General features: G+C 41.7%; 1 long non-coding RNA gene across 1 annotated transcript in view; it reads right to left on the bottom strand.

The window, feature by feature from the left end:
• The window catches only part of LOC146360784 (uncharacterized), a 31,491-nt gene extending 14,034 nt beyond the window's left edge, over positions 1-17,457 (bottom strand). The window contains exon 1 of the long non-coding RNA XR_014799528.1: positions 15,313-17,457. This is a non-coding gene — a long non-coding RNA (uncharacterized LOC146360784). The remainder of the gene's footprint in view (positions 1-15,312) is intronic.
• Positions 17,458-18,497: the final 1,040 nt, after the last annotated feature.

The raw sequence follows: 18,497 nt of genomic DNA on the forward strand, positions 1-18,497 counted from the left end.
CATTTTATTTTGGAATTATCCAATCACAGAATCAAAGGCACAAAGCTCGTGATGTCATCACATTCTGTCATTGGAAGGAGAAATTCAGTCAACTGTAGCAACTCTTTGGTGGCAGAACAACAAAACAACCTGTTTGTTAAAACCAAGATAAGGAAGACACAGAGACGCAGAAGCAGAAGCAGACGCAGACGCAGACGCTGAAGCAGACGCAGACGCATATAAAATGGCAGAAGCACAGATGGAAGTGGTCGTGAGCCCAAATATAACAGTTTTGCAAAGATCGGAAAATGGCCTCAAAAAACCCCAAACACCAAATCCTGAAACACGTCCTCTGGCACAAGTTCAAACCGAAGTGGTCGTGAAAGGCAAGAAAAAAAGGGGGCAAAAACAGAAAAGAGTGGCTGAAGAAGCCAGACGACCGATTACTCGGGCGTATGCTCGGGCTCTTCTAGAAGCCCAAAACAACGTGGCTGATGGAAGCAACCTGAGAAATGAAGAAGTGTCAGAAAACCCTGAAGGAACCTCTGAAAGGGAAAACCCTGAATCCCTCCCTATGTCAGAACCAAAGGACGACGTGAATATGGAGACAGAGGCAAACATGACTATGGAGACAGAGGCAAACATGACTATGGAGACAGAGGCAAACATGAATAACGCCAGTGGACAAAACCCTGGGCCAAATGGAGGGACGTGGCAACATCAGCCCAATCCCAGATTTATACCCCATCATGGCAGAGTCCAGTATGATTCATGTTGTGAGATTGCTGCTCTCAGGCATCAACTACAAGCTTCCCAAAACCACCAGAATGAGCTTTACTGGAAACTGGTAGCTGCTAATAAGAGGGCTTCTTATTACCAGTCTAAGGTGACCAAACTTCATGCACAGATGATCGCCGACAAAAAACAGCATGAAGAAACAATTAAAGAGCTCATAGAGCAACTGGAGGAGGCTAATGATAATAATAAGCCTGATACGAGCAAAACAGAGGTTCAAGCAAAGGACAACCAAGCAGTTGTCATGCTGGATGACATGATCCGTGTCCTGCACGAAGACGTCAGCGACCCTACCACAGAGCAGTGTGTGGATTCTTCTACCCAAACCACTGAGGCTTCACACACGGACTGTGTAGGTCTGAAGGAGGCTCAATTTGAAGTCCAATACAAGACTCAACAAGAGCAAATAGGAACACTCCAACAACAGCTCCTAGAAGCTCAACACCAACTCAAGGAACAGGAAGATAAACATAGGCAGGACCAGGAGACACTGAACATGGAAATCAGTGAGCTTAAATCCCAGCTGTGCTCCAACAACGAGCTTCATGACATGAAAGTAGAGACTCTTTATCAAGAGTTGAAAGAAGTCAAAGCGTCCTACATTAACATCACACAGGAGCAAAATGAACAAAATTCCAACTCAGCAAATGGAAAATCTGAGCTTCTGGTGGAAAAAGACACCAAAGAACAGGACAAGGAAGAAGAAGAAGACTCCCTGACATCAACTGATATGTCTCTGCATGACTCTCTACAACAAACAGAAGACAGAGAGAAAATGATAACTACCAATCCAGCTGAACTCGAAACTGAAGCTAAGACTGTGCCAGAGAAAAAACCCAAGAAGAAGAAGAGGAACTGGCTGCGTCGGCTTTTCAGCTGTACCAGTCCACAGACAGACTGATTTACACAACTGTGGAAAAACTAAATAAATACAAAAAAAAAAAAAAAATGGAAAACATAGATGTGTCATTATTTCATGTAGATTTCAAATAACATACCATTTGATGTCAACATGTTTTAGTTGCATTTGCAGTGCTCGTGCTGTTATATTCTTATGATTCTGTTCATTTTATGAGTGTATCCTTCAGCCTTGCTTCACATATTTACTGCTGCTTGATCAGCTTCAGTCCTGCTAGCATCAGCACAGGTAGAAACAGATCACACATCAGAGAATCGGCCGTGCATCTAAATGCAAATGGAAACTAAAAATAAAAACATAGATAACTTAGCTGAACTTCATAGATCTGAAAGTTGACCAATGCATACATAGTGCTAAAAATCAGGTATCGTGAAAACACATTATTTTATATTATGCTGAAGTCAATTTTTATCCAATTTTAAAACTATATCATATAATAAAGTCTGTTTTGAAGTTTACTTTGGTAACAAGTATGAACCAACAAACCATTTTTCATCATGAAAATAAAAAATGAATCTAAAGGAGATAAACATCACAACTAGACAAACATGACTGTATGTTCAACCAAGCATTAAGTCCATTTTGAAACAAAGAACGATGCACACTCAGCCAATCACATGGCAGCAACTCAATGCAGTGTAAAAGGTGAGATGTAAAATAAAACAATTAAAAATATTAATTAATATTAATCAATCTTAAAATATGAAGCAATCTTCTAACTCCCCTTTACATACAGAGCTGTGGCCAACCTTACAAACCATTTTGAATTTTTTCCAGCCGAGGCGTTCAAAATAACCAAACTGCTAATAGTCACGGTTTAATTTGGGCAGCTGCCTGCCTAATATAATGTAAAATCATCACAATATTTTACACAAAGAGAGTAAATGTATCCTTGTACTCAGCTAAGACAGCTGGGCTGCTGTAGCTTGTGTTTATGTTCAGAGTGACATCTGATTTAAAAGCAGACTGTCATGGTTGCGGCTGTGTGCAGGCAGGATGAGGACCCAAACGCAAGCTCACGGAGGCAGGAATGAACTCAAAACACAGCTTTATTGCTGGAGAGAAAAATCATACAACCTAAACTGGGAAACTATAACGTAATACACAGAGAACCACACGGCCATGAATGAGGGAGAACGCGACACAGAACTGAGGGAGACGCAGACATAAATACACAGAGGGTCAACGAGGGAAGTGGGAGCACACGGGGAACACAGGTGACACTGATAATCATAACGAGACATGGCAGGAGTAAACGCAAAACTGACGGGAGACTGTCAAAGTAAAACAGGAAGTACACGGAGGTTCAGAGAGGAGGAGAGACAGCACGGGGAGAGCACGGACATAACGGGCTGGGGAAAACATGGAATAAAACACAAGGAGGGGAAACGAGGGCTCACAGATATACAGAGGGGCACACAGGGGGTAATCAAATAAGGAACATCTTAACAGAAACCATGGCATAAATAAAGAACAACACACAAAACATACGGAAACTAAGAATGCTGGGCCAACATGGCCCAGGATCATGACACAGACAGCAAAAGACACTGAGCAGCATATCAGTCAGCATGGAAAAATGCCATAGATTTAAGGAACTAGGCTAAAATAATTGGTTTCTAGTGGGTTCTATTGTAAGTGCTCTATATTTCAGCATGACATACTGTATGCATCCTACGCTGAGAACCCTTGAAGCTGATCATCGGGGTATGCTGTGTATGTTCTTACACAGAAGATAAAATAACATGCAAAGATTTTAGATGGTTGTGGTTGGTCCTTACACACAGATGCAAGGCCAAAAAAAATCACCCACAATGGATCGTTCACAGACGCAGGTCCAGTGGAACCCACTTCCACAAAGGCTGCACCTGCTCTGGCAGAACAGGAAGCATCAACTACATAGTAGCTATTTTCATAATTAAGACATCAACTATAGGTGTTCCCAAAATGTGCCATGTTGTCTGCACACCTGACAGTTCAATAAGTCCTGTGTTGATTACAGATGGTGGTTGTTTCCAGAAACAAACAGCACTTGCATAAAATAAGTACAGAGCACTTTATGAGCCAACCTGCTTCTTTAATGAGCATTTGGGTTGTTTGTATTCAGTGTTCACTGATAATATGCTCATTAAAGGGGGGATCCACTATGTCCTTCTTCACAATCCTGTCTGCCAACTTTAAGAAGAAATTAGAGTGACGCAGACGCTTTAAAACAGTGTTCAGAATAATCAGTGATGCTTTTATCTGAACTGATGACAGATAAAGATGAATGTGAGAGTGGCAGAAGAGTAAGTTCTCCCTCTTTCTTGGAAGTATACAAAAGCCTGTTGTTTATAAAAAGTTAATAAACAAACAACAAGTTCTTACAGAATGAGACGTGAAGCCTGGAGATGAGCAGTTCAGACTCGCTGTTATTAAATTCTACCTGAGCAGGTTATAGTTCACCTCAGTTACGGAAGAACAAATAAAACTTGGCTCTGGGAGCTTCAGTTTTTATACATTGCTGTAGCACCACCCTAAGCAATCATTTGCATCAACACCTACATCACTAGCCCAGCAGTTCTAAGAAACTTCTCTGTTTGTGGTTCAGAACTTAATGTGACACCAATGACCACAACAGCATGCAGCTGCAGGTTGTTGTTCATACCTGGCTTTACAATAAAGAGCCATGTTTGCAGGCAGCTATTTGAAGTTTTGTGTAAAATATCATTTTTATATAAATAAACCAAATGTGTCTAAATATATTAAGTAAACAATCAGAATAAGAACATTTTTAAATAAAATCCAAAAACTGCATCTGGCTTAGTTTTTGTTGAATAAATAACGACTCTGTGTAATATGTCATGTATTGTATATGTAAGTTGTATTTGTACAATGAAGCCAGGCTTTCTTCGTGTTAGCTGCCTGACAAAACCTAAAACTCTAGTCAGGGATTGCAGGTGTCACAACAGACATGATCAGCTTTCTCTGTCAATCCTATCTTTCTGTTTCACACTCTGTGCACTCATATAAAAAAATCTTAAAAAAAAAACAATCACATGACTCTTCTTCCACACAACATGATCCCTGAGTGCCGCCTGCTCCAACCAGACATGTTATCACAGCGACGATGGTGATGATTAAAATCTACAAAGAACATGATAAACATTATTAAAATGCAGCACTGTTAAAGCAACGTGATTAATGCTGCATTAAAATGAGCCTTTAGCACATAGAGATGATTAAACAGTTTAATTTGAGTTCATTATTTCTAAGGCAGATGCTACACCAGTGAAGGTGCACTTAGTTTTCACACACTGCTTCTGCATTGTGTCTTAGTTTTAGTGGATTAAATAATGACACAGTGTTTGTTTGTTTGTTTTTCTTTAGTAACAAATGACCTCAGACCAGCTTATAATATTTTACAAACAAATAAGCATAAATGCATAAACTCAGCCTGGAATAACACGGGATAAACATGGGATGTGCATTTTTTTTATTTGTTTTTTTATGTAGTTCTAGATGTGTTACTGAGTCTTGCAAGAATGCCAACCTTACCAGCAGCAACTTGGTTTTTTTTGTTGTTTTTTTAATTTAATGAGTGCTGAAAGTTGAGCAATAGCTGTGACAACGAGAGAAGATGTAGCCAATTAGAAACAACTGTCAAAATGTACAATATGCAAGCTAAGAAAGCAAAGTGTAGCAATGTTGCCATAATTTTTGTTGTTGTGGTATTTTTTTCAACATTCACTGAAAATCACTTCTCTCATATTTCCTCTTTGTTATTTTCATCACGGTTTAAGAAACGTAACAAAGTCTTATAAAGCATCTACACCAGAATCATGAAGTGATGTTTAAAGATAGCAGCAAGCTTACAGCATCTCTCAACTCAAGAGCAACATTCAAAGCGTGCAGGCTGAAGGAAATTATTGATTTTATCACATGCAATTACAATACGCCTTTTCATCTGTATCTGTTTGTATGTACAATGTGTATCGGTTGTTTGTCCCAGCAGTTTACAATACAGAATGTGCATGTCTGTGGGGCTTTCATAAAGATTTCTATTTGCATTGATACGATTGCTTGGATCACAAATTGTTCTAACTTGATTAAAGTCACCAATGATAAAGGTATTCTTGCGCTTACAGTTACCATTATTATCTCTGTTTGCTATCAGATCATCACATCCCCCTTGTGGGATCATGTTGATATGCTGGTTTTCAAATTTCTGAACACGTCCGTTAGTCATGTCCATATGTGGTAAATTATGAAGTCTTCAGTATATGAGGATATTGATATCCGTATAACTGGAGTTATTATAGATTTTCATACATGACATTTCTGAAAAAGGTGAGGGTGTCAGTCAAAGGAGCTTGCAAAGAAAAGCGTCTGGACTTCTTTAAGTTACTTGAAGACGTTTCACCTTTCATCCGAGAAGCTTCTTCAGTTCTAAGGTCAAATGGTGCAGAGTCCCAGATATAAACCTAGTGGGAGTATCCCCCCACAGAGGGACAAAAGGACCCCCTGATGATCCTCTAATCGCCTGAGCCAAGGTGTGAAAGTGGGTGTGGGTCCCAATCAGCCAGAGTTTCGGGTGAGTTCATTGTGAAACCTGGCCCCACCTTATCATGCGAATTCCTGAGGTCAGATGGCCCAGGATGTGAGTGGGCGTTAAGGCGTCTGGGGAGGGAACTCAAAACTGGATTATAGATGGCAGACAGTTGGTGTCGTAAACCACCGCCTCTGTTCAAAGATGGTCGCTCACAGTGGACATAGATGCTTCTTTCACTCCTCTTTCAAACCATCTGTCCTCTCGGTCCAAAATGTGAACATTGGCATCCTCGAAAGAGTGTCCTTTATCCTTAAGATGCAGATGGACTGCTGAGTCTTGTCCTGTGGAGGTGTCAGGGTCCCTGTGTATACCCGGTCGCCTCACTGTGGCTACATGTGTTTTTTTGTTTTGATTTTGTCCCCGCTCTCTCCCTCCCTCTCTGTCCCTCCTTCTCTCACTGCCTGGGCGGAGCTCATCTGTGGGCTCCTGCCCTTGGCCCACGCACCTGGTCACACCTGTGGCTCATCACCCAACAGTGTTCCTGTCCCCTTATAAGATGGCAGCCCTGTATTTCTCGTCGCTGGACCGTTGCCGACTCTCGTCAGTGTTAACCCCAGCTCAGTTCATTCTCGTGTTTCCCTAGCGATCTTCTTACAGTAACCTTTTGCATCTCTGTGAATAGATTTCCCTGGACCTGCCCCTGTGTTACCTGAGCGATCAAGTGTGTGAGGATTGGAGCGAGCTTTTGTGTTTCTTGTGGAGTGTGAAGCCGAGCGTGGAGCGTGGATGGAGTGAGGACTTTGGAGCGTGTGTGGACTGCAAGTGTCTTTCCCCCCTCCTGTTCGTGTGTGGAGTCCCAGAACCCGTCTTTTCCCCACTTTGTAAATAGATCACCTGGTGCTTCTGTAAATAAAAACCCTTTATTGTTCCCTACTCAGAGCCTACGCGTGAGTCCGTTCAGTCCCGTTGTGACAGAGGGTAAGGACGTAAATCGACTGGTAAAGACGGACTGGTAAAGAGTCTGCAGCCGCAGCACCAATCCATCTGTCGATCTCCTGTTCCCTTCTCCGATCACTCGTGAACAAGACTGCGAGTTTTGTAACTTAATAAAAGCAGTAATTTGTTTGCCAGAGTGCCCCTTCCACGTCACACCCTGTTCTTTCTTTCTTGTCTTATATGGAAATTCACTTTGTGTAGCTTTTTGGGGAATTGTTAAACTTCAGGAAGATTCTGAACATGCCCCATTGTTTAGCCAGCTCTTTGGAGCTAAGCAGGTTCAGGCCTGTTGTTGTAATTTTTATAAAACGATCTAATTTAAACGAATAATCCAGCTGAAGCTTCAGACAGCCGTCATATGACAGTGAAACACTGCCATCTGCTGGACTCGAATAACACAGACGCTGCTTTGACGGGTGAGGGAGTTTCAACAAGTCTGCAACGACTCAAGCATCAAACTACAGAACTATTGTAGCGGACATGGTGCTCTAATGGCTGCTTCATTAACGCAGGTCAGAAAGGATCAAACATATCAATAAATTGTGAAATACAAAAATTACTGTTTCACTGCACACACAAACCTTCTCTTATTAGCACAACACTGCCCAGGGCTCAGAGTGTATTCCTTATAGACTATTAAACCTTAGCATGTTATTTTAATGTCTTACAGGTGAAACAGCCAAAAAGTAAAGTTAACTGTAATTTAAAATATTCAGCTGCAAAAATGCTTTTAGCAAACAATTTTTTATGACTGCGCTAAAATTCAATACTAAATTTTTGCTGGTCTGATTAAAAGGTTAAATGTAGAAGTTTTAGGATCATATATTAATACTTCCAAAACAATAAAGTTGTTGTAGAGAATCTATATTCATTATTGTTGCTCATCATGGAAAGACAAAGACATCAGACTCTGCTAAAAGATTTTACACCCTCCTACTCTCTGCACACAGCGGTCTGAGGGATCTTCCAGGATCGGGGATTTTATTTATTTTGTTCTTTTTTGGTCTTCCTGGTTAGTAGGTTGTGATTTTCTACCTGTTGATCTCACATTTGAACATGATTTGCTCTGGAGCAGATTAGGTTCAAAGCATGAGTTGACCTGGCATTATGTCTTGGATTACAAAAAAATCCCACATTAAACCTTGAAGTTAGCCGGATAAGACAGCGTTCTGTTTCACAGTAAAGGCCTCAGAGAGTTGTTGCTAACCAAATTCTGTCTTGTACGGCCACGCAGCATCTAATGACGTTTTGTAACCTGCCACTACGAAGGAGCAGTGAAACAGTTTCTGTTTTAGCGCACATACACAGTGTGGTGATCAGTATAAGGACATGAAAGTGATGTTGCAGAAAGCTGCATCTGGTCAGAAGGAAAAAAACACGCACACTTGGAAGACTTGGCCAAATTTGCACAAAGTGAAATGGCTGACAGTGGACAGATACAAGGATGTGGATGGTCACACCCTCGTGCATTAAAGAGGCCGTTCACAAAACCAAACACTCAACAGACACAATAAGACAGCTGGTCAGTTTGCCTCACTAACTCATCTACACAAGGCGTGTTGTAGAAGTAGAGCAGGGCAATATGGCCAAAAATATTCATCACGATATAAATTTGAAAATGTGCGATAACGATATAACTGACACGAGACAAAATACTTTACAACTCCACTTCATTTGTGCAAAAAAACCCATCAATGTATTTTCACTTAAATAAGCAGCTGTTTTTCATGTGCATTAAACTTATATAAAAATGTAACGGTGCAAATGCAAATTCCTTGCTGACAGTTTAACCAAAAGGCATTTCCAGTGGAAATTGGCCGACATATCCTCAGCATAACCATGTAAATATCCACAAAACTTAAAAAGAGGTTAAGCAAACACACAATACGGTAATATTATGTTGAAGCACAGTACGTATCACTCCGCGAGGCTCCTGACTACGATAGCCGTAATGCTCCGACAATCCATTAAACGGTGCGGGTTCGTAGCTTAGCAAAGTCGTACTAAAACATTTGACAGATTTTCGAGCGCCGTGTACATAAAATCGTTTCGAGGTCAGTAAACACAACCAGAATTCATACAGTGGCTTGCAAAAGTATTCGGCCCCCTTGAACTTTTCCACATTTTGTCACATTACAGCCACAAACATGAATCAATTTTATTGGAATTCCACGTGAAAGACCAACACAAAGTGGTGCACACGTGAGAAGTGGAACGAAGATCATACATGATTCCAAACATTTTGTACAAATAAATAACTGCAAAGTGGGGTGTGCGTAATTATTCAGCCCCTTTGGTCTGAGTGCAGTCAGTTGCCCATAGACGTTGCCTGATGAGTGCTAATGACTAAACAGAGTGCACCTGTGTGTAATCTAATGTCAGTACAAATACAGCTGCTCTGTGACGCCTCAGAGGTTGTCTAAGAGAATATTGGGAGCAACAACACCATGAAGTCCAAAGAACACACCAGACAGGTCAGGGATAAAGTTACTGAGAAATGTAAAGCAGGCTTAGGCTACAAAAAGATTTCCCAAGCCTTGAACATCCCACGGAGCACTGTTCAAGCAATCATTCAGAAATGGAAGGAGTATGGCACAACTGTAAACCTACCAAGACAAGGCCGTCCACCTAAACTCACAGGCCGAACAAGGAGAGCGCTGATCAGAAATGCAGCCAAGAGGCCCACGGTGACTCTGGACGAGCTGCAGAGATCTACAGCTCAGGTGGGGGAATCTGTCCATAGGACAACTATTAGTCGTGCACTGCACAAAGTTGGCCTTTATGGAAGAGTGGCAAGAAGAAAGCCATTGTTAACAGAAAACCATAAGAAGTCCCGTTTGCAGTTTGCCACAAGCCATGTGGGGGACACAGCAAACATGTGGAAGAAGCTGCTCTGGTCAGATGAGACCAAAATGGAACTTTTTGGACAAAATGCAAAACGCTATGTGTGGAAAACTAACACTGCACATCACTCTGAACACACCATCCCCACTGTCAGATATGGTGGTGGCAGCATCGTGCTCTGGGGGTGCTTCTCTTCAGCAGGGACAGGGAAGCTGGTCAGAGCTGATGGGAAGATGGATGGAGCCAAATAGAGGGCAACCTTGGAAGAAAACCTCTTGGAGTCTGCAAAAGACTTGAGACTGGGGCGGAGGTTCACCTTCCAGCAGGACAACGACCCTAAACATAAAGCCAGGGCAACAATGGAGTGGTTTAAAACAAAACATATCCATGTGTTAGAATGGCCCAGTCAAAGTCCAGATCTAAATCCAATCGAGAATCTGTGGCAAGATCTGAAAACTGCTGTTCACAAACGCTGCCCATCTAATCTGACTGAGCTGGAGCTGTTTTGGAAGGAAGAATGGGCAAAGATTTCAGTCTGTAGATGTGCAAAGCTGGTAGAGACATAAGGCGAACCGGATTATAAGGAGCACTGTCGATTTCCAGAAAAATCAAAGGACTGATTTTTAGAGTGCCTTATTTTCCGAAAAACACAGTAATAACATAATAACAACGGCCCGCTAGCATGCTCTTGGTTGCCGAGGGCTATGCTGTGGCTGAGCTGCAAGATTAACTCTGCAAAACCAACTTTCATCAAGTAAAGACGAGAGTTGGTTTTGAGAGGTGCAAAGAAGGGAGGGATGAGAAGTAAAAAGCAGCTACTGTCAGTCTTTAGAGACAGAAGGACTGATTGGCCGTCTGGGAGCCCAACGGATGTTAAAAAAAAGAAAAAAAAGTTGAAAACGTTGAAGGCTTGATCATCTACTCCCTCATCTCCATCTCGTTTTTACTCCCACTCATTTCCAGCAGCCGTCTCTGTTAGTCTGCCTTCCCATTTCCATCCTAATGAGGCTTTATTCCCACTGAAGCAGCTGCACGGCGCAGGGAAAGAAGACGCAGGAACCGCACGCTGAGTTCATCCACAACTTCTGACCTTCCCTGTCTCTCTCCATCCACCTCTCTTCTATCCGTTTAGATGTTTACCTGTCCATGTGACTGTTGACATTAGGAAGCTGTCACTAAACTGCTGTCACTGCCAATGACTGTCATGTCCCCCTCGAGTGTTAGCCCCCCTCCAAAGCTCTAAAGCACAGGCTTTAATAAGCCCGGCAAGAGAAATGCCAGCTTCCTATGCAGCCTGAGCTGAGAACATTGGAGTGACAAAGAAGAGGGGGGCGAAAGTCTGATGCACACAGGGAAAAGTTAGAGAGGAAAAGAGAGAGCAGGAAATTACTCTTACTCTTAGGACGTATATGGCCCAACAGGCCTAGCAGTCATGATACTGATGAGCTACATCCTCCTGGAAAGCAGCTGCCATTACAGTCTCCCCCATCTGCTGGAAGGCAGATGCTTCAAAACAGAGTGAGAAGTAAAGAGAGACGGCAAGAACTCAAACAAAATTAACACTATATTTTATCTTTAATAATCATATATATTGCTTTACAAAAACAGCTTGTTTTTGTGTTTTTTAAACTACCATCTCTCTTAAACCAACTTGAATTGAACAGTGAGCACAGCCACTAAGTACTATGTAACAAAAATACAGGGATGGGAGGGAGACGGTACCTGTACTGACGTTTAAAAAGAAGGAATAGGAGGAGGAGGAGGAGGAGGAGGGGGGTGGTGGAGCTCTCCGACAGGGGGAAAACTGAGATTTCAGTAAAGCTCAGTCCAAAGCACTTTCCTAATGATTTCCCTGTAACATTAGTCCTCGAGGACCCCGTCACAGCAGACTACTGTGAGCGCCACCAGACAGTTAATGAGACAAAAACAAGACGCTCTTACAGCCAGGAGGCTGCTTCCAGATGACGCTTGATTCATTTGATTGATTATCTGTGAATAAGTCTTGAGCCTCTCCTCGGTTCTTTATATTTTGCCTGTACTGAGCCAGATGTTCTTCTTCTTCCTTTCTTTAGACTTTCTGAAGGTCATTTCAAGTTTTTCTTTGGACATTAACTGCTTTTTCACCCATTTTCAGTCCAGTCCTTGTACCTGATCACTTTCAGAGCGATATTTTTGTTTTTTGGGGGGGTTAAACCACTTAACCTAACTCAAGGGGACAAACCCGAGTTGTCAAATACAATACAAAACACACAATTTAGTAAAGAACCAATTTTAAATTTTATCTTTAGGTACTTTGTTACTAGCAACCTGTCACAGAAACACACCATTTAATTTCTTTGGATTGGGAAAGTAGGAGACAGAAAAAAAGGGGACAGGCTGAAAAATCTATCTACAGTGGAGGAACAGTACCTGAAAGTCATGTCAAAAAAAATTCAGCAAACACCTGACACAGGACCTGAAAGATGCACTTGGTCCTTCAGTTGATCCATCTAGTGTTACCCAAAGCCTCATCTCATGGTGTCAGTGAAGGGTGGCTGTCAAGAAGCCATTATTAAGGAAGGGAACAGGGAGAAAAGGCTGAGGGATGCCAAATTACACAAGAACTGGACTGAAAATCAGTGGCAGCAGGTCTGGTGGAGTGATGAACCAAAATTTGACATTTCTGGTTGAAATTGCTGGTAATATGTCTACAACCACCTGTAAACTACTGTACAGCTCTGTCATAGTTTGGGTCTGCATTTCAGCCAGGGTGTTGGGGATTTCGTCAAAATTGATGGAATTATGAAAAGTACCACCAGACTTTGATGCACCATGCAATACCATCTGGAAAGCGTCTGATCGGCAGCAGCTTACTAAACACATCGAAACACCATCATTCATGGACTGACCTGAGCCGTGTGGGATCATCTCGGCAGAGAATGGAACAAAAAGGCAGCTAATATCGAAAGAAGAGCTCTGAATGTCCTTAAAGAAGCCCGGAGAACTATTCCTGAAGACTACTTAAAGGAATTCCAAAGAAATGTGCCTAAGAGAGTTCAGGGCGTGCTGAAGATAAAGATGCTCAAGCTCATTAGCTCATTATATCAACTCTGTATGACGCCTTTTATACTGTATTTTCATGTAAACTTTTCAAATTTAAACTGTTGCACCCGTTTCCCATTACCCAGCAAGTTATATGTTAGAATTAAGGTGTGGCTCAAACTTTTGCACAGTCCTACATTTCACATCTATAAAATGATTTGGCACCTGATAAACCTTTAAAAGCACTGACCTGCCTCTCCAACTATCTGTTTTAAACAACACGCACTTACCAGCAGTTGTGTTGCGTTTTCGTCAGGTTAGTGGCTCAGACCTAAAACAGCCCTACATTATCTCTAATTCAGTTCTGGACCCAAGCTGACCCATTAAATTACGTGGTACTCCTTTTATTTGTACTTGTGTACTCAGGCATAAATTAGACTTTTCAGGTACAAACTAAATAACACAAAGAGGAGCTCTTATGAATAAGAATGAAACTGAGAGGCCCACTGCAAGAAGATACACACCCAAGTGCTGAGATTGTAAAGATGAAAAGTGAGCAGAGGAAAATGAGCGTTTCAGGAGAACGAGGCGGTTTCCTCTTTTTCCCATCTGGCAGCCTCACAGCGGGGAGTTATGAGGTAGCCCCAACCTACCTCACTGTGAAATGCACTACACACAGGTACACACACGCACAGGTCTTTGTCTCCAGATGCCACGTTTATTTATAGTTTCCTGTGTTATGACCGACCACAGTCTGACAGCTGTCGGTCTCAGCTGATTTCCCGCTCCTCTCCCGTCTCACTATAAAAGGGAAGGAAACCATCATCAGTCCAAAACGCCATCAGCTGTTCTCACCTGCGTCTCCAGCACGGCCCCGTTGAGCTCACCACACCACTCCTCCCCTGCAGCCGTGCCCGGGACCACACCTCCGCCACACCCACATCTCCCCGCTGTGCAAGAACGAGCTCAGCAACACAAGCATCCTCTCTCTTTCGCGAGTGCATACGTGCACATCTACAGTGCTGCATGCCGATGAACCCATTTTCTTGGAGCACCTCGACAAGCTGCAATATACAGATCATGTTTCACAGCGCTACAGCGAGAGGCAAACACCTCCCTCTGTTTGTGCTTCATTCTAGCTTCTCCCTTCTCTTCCCAACCACACACACCAACACCTTCCTCTTGTGAATTTCATTTTAATCCTTAACATAAAGACAGCTATACATTAGGATAATCAAACTTGATTTATTACCTCCTACCCCCCCCACCCCACACTGTGTGTTCAACAGGAAGCTAAAGACTGGTGCTGTTAAAGTGTTCAAAAAACAGCAGCTCGGTGTGAGGCCACAGTGGGCCAAAAAACACACACAAGATGACCTCCAGCAAGGACAAAATGTATCTGGACGTCTCTGTGAGCATCTGTCTCACTGTGTAAGTGTAGCACAGTGTCTGTGTGTGCATGGCTGGGGAAGAGAGACAGCACAACTGAAAGCCAGCACTCAGACGAGGACCCGGTGCATCGTCTGTCTCATCTCAGCCAGTTTACTTACAAACTCTTTAAGTTTGAATTTTAAAGCCGACAATGTGCACAGGGCAGTGATATTTAAAATGAAGGTAAACTATTCCAATCTCTGGAGCCCCAATTGTGTATCTCACACACACACAGTCCTGAATTCATTACTGAAGTCTCATCCAGACGTTCAATGTGTACACAAAGGAATTCTTCGGCAGGAGGTGAAAGAAAATGGCCCACAAGTTAATCCAAAATGACGGTTTTATCAACAATGGCCACCAGCGGTGATTTTGGCACCTGTGACAAGGTTGAAAAGAGCTGTGGGTAATTTGGTCTCACAAAATGCAGCGCGCGCACACACACACACACACACACACCAAGTTCTCCTCCTGCCTTCAGCCCAACCGTTGAGCGCGATGACAAATAGAGCCGCAGAATTTTGCTGCTGTGTAATTAAATTGAGACGTGGGGTCAAAATTCCCACCTAGATTGAGTGAGATGAAATATAAATCGGCTCTCCTCTAACTGACTTTATAGAAATAATTACATAAGCTGCATTTATAACTGTTATTAAATAACAGCAGCACACGAGAACTAAAGTGTAATCCCAGCACATTTCGCTTCGCTTGCACCGATTCTTTAGAGATGACGACTGTGGTGGGTAATTAAGGGCAAACAATATACAAGTCGCGTGAAAAATGGAGGCCGCATTACCTTTCCAAAGCTTCCTTTCCCGATGGCCCGCAGTATCTGGAAGTGGTCAAAGTTTACTGTGGAGAAAATGAGAAGCAGTTAGTGAGAACGTGTCAGTTTGAGCTGAGCTATAAAACAGGGAACATGACATGTACAGCACTGTGCAAAAGTCTTGAGCCATCCCTCATTTGCTTCCAGGGATCCGGACTTCCCTGTAATCTTTAAAGTGGTATTAAGGAATAGCTCTCCAGGCTTTTTAAAGTGTTTCTGATTTTTAATCCAGGGCTTGTATTTGACCAGTTTTTGTCTGTTAAGACCCTTCACACTAATCTCTGAAACATTCAAACATAAACAGACACCTAAGTCACGGAAAGGACCAGAAAACTTAACAAAGAACCAATTTGAAATTGTATCTTTACACATTTACTTGCAGCCTATTGCAAAAAAACAAGACCCCACATCATTTGTTCTCACTTCTTTAGTTGAAGAATGCAGTTAATAACACCGTTAACACAGACTGACCTGGCAAAACATGAAAAAATAAGGGGGTGGTTCAAGACTTTTGCTCGGTACTGTATGAGAAATGGAAATGTGCACTTCACAATGTATCGCTGCACTTCGGCAGTACTGTGCAGATCAAATGTTTTTTTGAAAGAATTAAAAAGTCGGAGCGCAGTGGGAGAGAATAATGTGTGTGTTAGATAATGAAACGGGAAAGATTGAAAGGTGGAAATAATGAATCACAACAGTCAAAATGTGAAAAAACAAAAACATTTTCCCTGGAGGATCTGTACAGTGACACACCGTCACAGTATCGACGATTAGCAAGCAAAACAAAACCCCAGAAATAACATTTATTAAATGAAGACTCAGCTAAACCTTTTTAAACTTCACATCTGAATAACAAATAACACACGCAGCACATAGAAACAAATATCTAAAATGAGTTAGATCCCAGGAAGTTAGACACGCTTTCATAAGTTTTCTGATCGACTTTTACGAGATTAAATTTGAGCAAGTAAAGACATTTCACATGAAGCTCAGAGGCAGGAGAGTTGTACTTCAGAAAGACATCCAGCTCAGAGCGCTCAACTCATTCATCTTACTTTATTTTCCTATTTTAAACCTGTAACATAAAGACATTTGATTAATGTGATCAGTGAGTGTAAACTGCAACTAAGCTTCCATGCTTTGTAAGTGGGCATTATCACGTAGCAATAAATCTCTGGGTTTGAGAAAAAGAATGTGGATCTCACTCATCATCTCATTTCTTGTGCTTATGGCTCTCTGCTGAATGAAGTCTGGATGAAGGAAGAAAATTGGCCTGTTATTAGATTATTACTAAAACAAATGTCCTTCTCTCTCCTTTAGGAGGCTACAAGCCACTGTCTCCAAATATGAGCTGGGTTTCTAACAGTCGGTAACAGAGAGACTTTTACTGTGCTTCAGGAAATTATTTGTGGTAAAAGTAGCAGAAGTGGTGGCCATGTTAGCTTTATATTTCTATAATGTGTAAATTTTTGTCAACCAGGTTTTTCTAAGATAATATTACAGCAAAATAAGTATTCACCCTGCATTATGCAGGCCAGTGAGTACAACATAAATACACAACCTCTACAATCAAATGATCACTTTTGAGCAAGCACTTGGTGACAGTGGGAAGAAAGAACACGCTTTTAACAGGAAGAAACCTCCAGCAGATACAGGCTCAGGGAAGGGTTAGCCATCTGCTATGAGCAGATGGGAGGGATACAAAAAGTCCAGATAGTAAAGCCTTTAAATGTAGCTTCCCCTTTTGCCCTAAAAGCTGCTCGTGCAGTGATATCATCAGTGACAAGTCAGGTGCTAATGCAAAATGGTGTTTCAGTGAGGCAGAATTTATTATGACAATACATTTTTTTAAATACTCAGTATGAATTAAACAGGTTAAAGGTCAATGCTCTGTTGTAATATAAAGACAAAATGATTGACAGCAGCCCAGCAATATCAGTAAAATGTGAATTAGCCACATGGTGCAATGTAAGAAGCACTGTGATTGGTTAGGAAAGGACAGACTGGCCACCTCGATTTTTCTTCACTGCACATTGATCCATAGCTTTACACTGTAAAGGCTAACAAAGTGCTTTTCCTTTACAAAGACATTTAGCCTCGGTATTCACTCTCTTAAAATGCCACTGGACGCGATCCTTTGTTTTGTTGTTCCTAATATTTCTTATAGATAGCACAGATAGTGCCCCACTGGAATACTCATTCATGTCTAGATATTCCTGTTAAAAGGGAGTTTTTCCTCCTCACTGTAACATGGCAAACACAAACTATTCTATAAAACGATCTAATTTAAACGAACAATCCAGTTGAAGCTTCAGACAGCCGTCATATGACAGTGAAACACTGCCATCTGCTGGACGCGAATAACACAGACGCTGCTTTGACGGGTGAGGGAGTTTCAACAAGTCTGCAACGACTCAAGCATCAAACTACAGAACTATTGTAGCGGACATGGTGCTCTAATGGCTCCATTAACGCAGGTCAGAAAGGATCAAACATATCAATAAATTGTGAAATACAAAAATTACTGTTTCACTGCACACACAAACCTTCTCTTATTAGCACAACACTGCCCAGGGCTCAGAGTGTATTCCTTATAGACTGTTAAACCTTAGCATGTTATTTTAATGTCTTACAGGTGAAACAGCCAACCAGTAATCCTAACTGTAATTTAAAATATTCAGCTGCAAAAATGCTTTTAGCAAACAATTTTTTATGACTGCGCTAAAATTCAATACTAGATTTTTGCTGGTCTGATTAAAAGGTTAAATGTAAAAGTTTTGGGATAATATATTAATACTTCCAAAACAATAAAGTTGTTGTAGAGAATCTATATTCATTATTGTTGCTCATCATGGAAAGACAAAGACATCAGACTCTGCTAAAAGATTTTACACCCTCCTACTCTCTGCACACAGCGGTCTGAGGGATCTGATTCTTCCAACAACTCAGAGTAAAGAGTAATGAGCTAACACTGAGTAACTGTTGGCCAGTAAAATCAACGGTTGCTAACTTTCACATGCAGCAGCTCATTAAGACACTTAAAATAAATTGAATTAAGACATTTAAATGTTGGTTGTATTTTCCTTCCCGATGCATGTGAAAGGTTAAGACTTACATCTCCAAATGTACTGGAACTGATTTGAACCAGAGGACTC

The sequence above is a fragment of the Perissodus microlepis genome, chromosome 23 (assembly GCF_051167445.1).
Source record: "Perissodus microlepis isolate ML-2025 ecotype Zambia chromosome 23, ASM5116744v1, whole genome shotgun sequence".
Classification (NCBI taxonomy): Eukaryota; Metazoa; Chordata; class Actinopteri; order Cichliformes; family Cichlidae; genus Perissodus; species Perissodus microlepis.